Genomic DNA, 6,000 nt, shown 5'->3' with positions numbered 1-6,000 from the left:
AAATTAGCATACACACAGTTTCATGGCCTAAACTCCATTAATACTCACAGTAATCAATCACTAAACATGATACAAACTACAGTTTAACTTAAAACATGTTACATTTTAACAGAATCCATCACACACTTACCTTGTCACAACACAACTGATTGGCTCAAACGCATTAAGAAATTCCACAAATTAACTTTTAACAAGGCACACCTGTTAATTGAAATGCATTCCAGGTGACTACCTCATGAAGCTGGTTGAGAGAATCCCAAGTGTGTGCAAAGCTGTCATCAAGGCAAAGGGTGGCTACTTTGAAGGATCTCAAACAAAATATATCTTGATTTGTGTAACACTTTTTTGGTTACTACATGATTCCATGTGTTATTTAATAGTTTTGATGTCTTCACTATTATTCTACAATGTAGAAAATAGTACAAGTAAAGAAATACCCTGGATTGAGTAGGTGTGTCCAAACTTTTGACTGGTACATATAGCCACATATGACACAGCCACAAAGTCAAAATTGGCTATGTTATCAAAGACAACACAGAGATATCTGTTCGAAGTCCCTGTTTAACATTCTCCCTCTTCTATCATTCTCCCTCTCTCTTTATAAGTCAGAGAATTGGTCGTTGTTTTGATCATAACCTGTAAAATGTACAATTTATTTCCTCTAATTGAAATAATAATACACGCAATTGCAAGCTGTCGTGGAAATTCAGTACTGAGAGAGATTTGGTCATTTCTTCAAACAATCATCTTTCTTTAATATCGATTAATTATTGCAATAATGAGGCTGGTCAACCCTCCCCCTCCCCACCCTTGAGTGTTGGACAGAGTAACCTAACCTTTACACAAATGCAGAGTACTATATATAGCTGACACTAACAATGCTCAGTCATGGTTGATTCAACCCCGCTCATGCAGACCAAGGAGCATCATAAGACACTCTGGGTTCATCCTGTCATTATCTGCACGTGGGTGTTGTCTTAACCCCTCCCTGGCTTAGTTTCCCAGATGCAAGGATGATTTAGAGACAATGCGGAATTGTTCTAAACTCCTCCTGGCTATTTTGGTTACACACACCACATCTTGTCTATGTAATGCAGTCTTTAACTCATTTGTCAGCTCAAGCCATCTCTGGTGACCATAAGCCCAGATTAGCTGCAGGGAACTAGAGTGGAGACCATAAAAACACAGACACTAACAGGACAGAAATATCCTCCTATTTGTTATGTATTAATTGCTAACTATTAATATTAAACAAATCAGGTAAATACCTAATTTTTCTATCACATTCCCCCATTTTGAGAATTCTCTCAATTTAAAAGTAAAATTACAAGGTTTAAAAATACATTTATTCCCTTTAGTGCCTAATGAACATGACCCAGGACAAGCATCATGATCCCACTATGTATAAGGCATCACCTATGGACTCTATGGGCCATTAGCATAAACCTGCTATAGTTCCTGAGCATTATCATTAAACATTTCAATTTAGTAATGGATATAAATCAAATGGATTAGGATCAGTTTCACTCTCAGGATCAGAGTTCACCCCTCCATTCACCAAGGCATGCTGAGAATAGTCTCAACATAGTACACAACTTCTTTACCCATGTCATCATTAGCATAACAACAATCTAAAAAATCTATCCATAATACATGAATAGTTTTTAACATACTAAAACTTACTCAAATCAATCAGTCAGTTTTAAAAATCATTCAGTTTCCAAATCATAATTCAAAACCCAATTAATTATCCAACCAAAATGTTGAAAGACATTGCTCAGTGATTCACATTGGTTCTATCACACAAAATTTAAACCCCTCAATTTAACATACATCAACACTGGCAGAATGTACATCCATATTAACATACAATATATTCACCTTATGATTAACCCAACTAACTCATCAGGGTTATAATTACAGATGCAATGCATTCTTAGCCTAAATCACTATAAATTCAGCAGTGTAGACCTCCCCCATCAATCTGATAACCCAAATAACAATTTTAGACAAGTCTAAATCAATTACGGGCACAGTTGACCAACCCCCTCCCTTCTCCGGCACTCAATCTTCTGGTGTCTTCTTCATTGTCTTCAGATAGCTTTACAGTTCAACGTGGATGGCCCATGGTAATGTCCCAATTTCAATGTCTCACCTGAAACCCACCACAACTCATTATGTCTCGTACATTTGCCAACCAGTATACCAGCAATATGAGAGAAGTTTTGGAATGGATCTCTCTCCATGATCAGTCCAAGTAGACTTATTTTTCACTCCAGAGAGAAAAGGCAGTTGATAACTTCAACTGGATGCTGTACACCGGTTGTTGGTCCCTCGATAGAAGTGGTGCAAGACAGGGCCGTAGTGAACGCCATTTCTTCAGGTGGTTAGAGGGGGTTTTGAGGTCCACACCCTATTTGGTCAAATTCCCTTCCATGTATCTAGATACCACCTGTAGTCACAATCCATAATCTCGAGAAAGGACAGATCAAAACAGCAATTCAGTTCAGTGCATCTTTGATTCAGCAAATCCAGACAAGCATTCAAGAAATCCAAACAAATGATCTACTGTATGACAAACTATTACTACTACCAATATTCTTATTGCAAATCTCCAAAGCACATGTCAAAGGAAAAAAATAACATCACATTCTGTTGAAACCATTTTTCAAATTATCACGCTGTCAACCTCATCGCACAGTCATATAATCAGGAAGTTATCCCGATTATCCAGCAGACCCAATCTGGTGAGATGTATCAAAACAAAACAGAACAAACAATGCAACAATGCACTCCTTCATACATCACTCAATACATTTCTATATATCACTCAAGGTGTATAAACTTCAATCCAAAAAAAAATCAAAAAAAATTCATTCCCCCATTTTGACACATAATTCACATAGTGACTAATGTGTAAAAACAACACTGCAAATCAAATTCGAATTACTACCCTTAATAAAAATAAAAAAACAAATTGTACCCATAAATTCATAGTAAAAATAGACTAGAGACAGGTCTATCCTTCTCGTGGTCCTGTTAGATATAAAACTTCTTCGTAATTATCACCATTACAAATGACCTTCAAATCATCCTCCAATGTCTCTCAGCTTTCCAGCCGGGGTGATCAAAAATGTACATCACTGTTGCCAATAATACGGGACCTGTTCAGCAGGGCACAACGTTTGAAATAAGGTAATGTAGTTAAATGTTTTCTGTAGACATTATTGTGTCAGAGTTGTACAATAATCAAACTAACAACACTTTAAAATTGAACAGTAACATGCAGATGAAGTGTGATTGCAATAAGTTTGTTTTTTGCAAAATTGTGGCAGTTTAGTGTCCTGAGAATTTTTCATGTTACTGAACCAAATATTAATATAAAGAAATTCTACTAACCCTGACTGCAGACTAACTTTGATAGTACACATGTAATAATATTCACAAACCAATATTCATTGTGTAGATTACAACAATTCTAGTGTCACGGAGGCACACCTTGTTGTCCTCCCTGGTCCCATTGCATATTGACATGTATGATGTCTATGTTTATGCCATTAAAATTAATATCTGATTATATTGGATCCTAATACATAACAATGACTTGACAAACCAGATATTAGGAACTGTTGAGCATTTATTCAATATTTGTCAAAAACATATATTATTAGATAGTAACCTGTGTGGCTCAGTCGGTAGAGCATGGCACTTGCAATGCCAGGGTTGTGGGTTTAATTCACACTGGGGACTAGTACACTAAAATACAAAAATGTATGCACTCACTACTGTAAGTCACTCTGGATGTCTGCTAAATGACTTCAATTTAAATGTAAGAATTACGAATGCGGTTCCGAATTCTCTGGAACCTGTATTTTCTGACTTCTCCCCCATGAGAACAGTGTGGCTGAGGGTGGAGAGTGAAAGCTCTTGACTGACTTTAAGGATGCTTGGCCTATGTGCTCAGTGTTGCCAACTAATTTTCAGGGTAAATTGCTAGAGGCAGGTTTATTTGTTGCTAAATGACGATGTGATGTCATTGCGTGATAACGTAAAACTGCGTCGTTACGTAGAATACACAATAACGTTACTCAAAGAATATGATTTGACATTTTGTTCAGGTACAAACTCCCACTCTTTTCTGTACAATTGTGATTGAGACATGTTGATTGATGTTGTAAGTTCTGTTCAAGATCAAACATTCGTGACCAACTATATTCATTGGGTTTGTCTCGTCGAACCCGTATTACTGCTGCTGCAGAAAGCCAACAATGATTTGCAATTTGCTGAAATTGCTGCTGGCCTTCTGCTGCCTGTGCACGAGCTGAGCGCCTGCTTCTGACGTCACTCACAATGCACTTTTGCAGCCAGGCATGTGTGTTGTGACTGAGTGTGTGACAGAGAAAATCGTTTTTGTGTCATTTACAGGGAAAATCCGTGCATTTTAGCGTTTGAGTCACTTTTCAAAAGTTGCTAAAAGTTCAAAATAACATTTTAAAAGTAGCTACATTTGTTGCTAGGTGCTGTTTGAAAAAAAAGTTGCCAGGGTATTCTGAAAAGTTGCTAAATCTTGCAACAAAATTGCTAAATTGGCATCATTGTATGTGCTAGTGTTGGGCATTCCGAGTATTTTGCGGTGAGCATGCTCATTTGGATCTGTTCACGTAAAAGAGCCGGCTCATTTGGCTCCCAAACGTCTCTTCTTTCAAAATGCTTAAACATCGATCTAGATTCTTGAACCACGGGGGGAAAAGTGTAAAACCCAAAAAGTAGGCTACCATTATGTCAGATCGTGAATTTACGCACTGAAAAAATCAGTATGGACCAGATTGACACACTATCCCCACTAACCTATTTATTGTTTCTGCAGTGACGATTCACCCTCTTTAGGGAATTATTTTGTAAAAAGAAAACGTAGTAGCACTATGCAAATCAGAAGCCAAATGAACGGCTCTTTCGCCGATGCTATTGTGCTCCCGACGTTAGAAAAGATCCGTTCAAATAGAGCCGTTCGTTCGCGAACGACCCACCTGAGAAGAACGTGACCTTAACGCGCCAGCCTCTGTTGAAGACTATTGTCCAGCCCAAGAACTACATGTACTTTTGTTTTTAAGTGTCTTTGAGATTATCTGTATAATGAAAGACGCTATATAAAATAAATACAATAATAATATGCAAGGACGAACACCGAGCGCACAAATAGTTATGTGTTCTATGTGCAATTCTGCAACAAAAGTATAGGAAATTACCGAAAATGCGCTATGATTTCGATGCAAAAAGTCCTAACTTTTATTAAAAATAAGAAAATAATGTGCAACCTTTACAAGTTTTGAAAAACACAGTGTTCATAATCATAACATTATATACGTAATGTTGTTGAAATTGTACAGTTTTGTTTCCTGGGTCACGGAACAACACATTTTTGGTGGTTGGCCCTTTGACTACTATCGCGGCCTGCTCTAAATCTCCAACTCAGTAGGTGGCAGTAAAACATTGGCTTTTTGCTACAATGTAGCAGCATAAAGACGATTGGCGTCAAGGCAGCAAAATTAGTGTCCCTACAGCAACATTAAGACTTCCAGTTTTCCATTTTTATTTAAAAATAAAAGTCTGTGGTAATACGCTATTTGATCAAAAACGAGGGCTGATGGGCTTAGTTTGCGAAGTTCTTTTGTTTGGCTAATCATTTGGACCGACGGCCAAGATGGTGACGGGGATTCCCCCAAGGGCATAAGGCGAGGGTAAGTGGAGGAGGGTGTGTCCTTTTTTTGGAATGCAGACACAATATGGTGTTATTTCTTGGATGACTGTGGTATAAATACCTAGCAGCCCTTTCTACTCCACCCATTCCATTGGTCCCAATGCAATACACTTTAGGCCTGTACATTTCATAGTGGCTTATAGAGAAAAAACTATTCTATGTGCCAATGTAATGTAAAAGTTGGGTTTGGAATAATTCAGAAGGGTCTGTAGAATGTATACAGTACCATTAAAACGTTTTGA

Source organism: Salmo salar, chromosome ssa19 (assembly GCF_905237065.1).
Source record: "Salmo salar chromosome ssa19, Ssal_v3.1, whole genome shotgun sequence".
NCBI lineage: Eukaryota > Metazoa > Chordata > Actinopteri > Salmoniformes > Salmonidae > Salmo > Salmo salar.
Note: the sequence above shows the minus strand (reverse complement) of the source record.